The sequence below is a fragment of the Wasmannia auropunctata genome, unplaced genomic scaffold (assembly GCF_000956235.1).
Source record: "Wasmannia auropunctata unplaced genomic scaffold, wasmannia.A_1.0 LD335690.1, whole genome shotgun sequence".
Taxonomy (NCBI): Eukaryota; Metazoa; Arthropoda; class Insecta; order Hymenoptera; family Formicidae; genus Wasmannia; species Wasmannia auropunctata.
The window spans coordinates 188,021-188,617 of NW_012027200.1; positions in this window are offsets into that span (position 1 = coordinate 188,021).

The following is a 597-nucleotide window of genomic DNA, read 5'->3' on the forward strand; positions in this document are numbered from 1 at the left end:
TTCATCGCATCGGGTGACATCAGCGATGTTCGTGATGACTCGATGAATTTATTGTCAGTATCTTCAGTGCTGACAAGTGCTTCTTCAAGCTTTTTCATTTGTCGCCTACAAAGAACAAAATACTATTAACATACATATTTAAATACAATAAAAATAATGAATAAATTAATTTAATAATATACATATAAATATACAATAAAATTAATACATAAATTAATATCTTACATGACATAAATATATTTAACTTTCAAAAAATAAGCGCAATCTTTTATTTTGTTATTGTAGTTTGTTATTTTTTTGTTTGCTACAAAATACAAATTAATATACTATGAACATAAATACTTTACACGAAAAGTGTCTCAAGAGACGCTTCTGATCTATTTCTTAAACCAGTACCATCAAAATAGACGCTTTTGATTTTTATAATCAGTTTCGTCCAAATATATGCTTCTGATCTATTTCTTAAACCAGTACCATCAAAATAGACACTTTTGATTTTTATAATCAGTTTCGTCCAAATAGATGCTTCTGAAATATTTCTAACCAGTACCATCAAAATAGACGCTTTTGATTTTTATAATCAGTTTCGTCCAAATA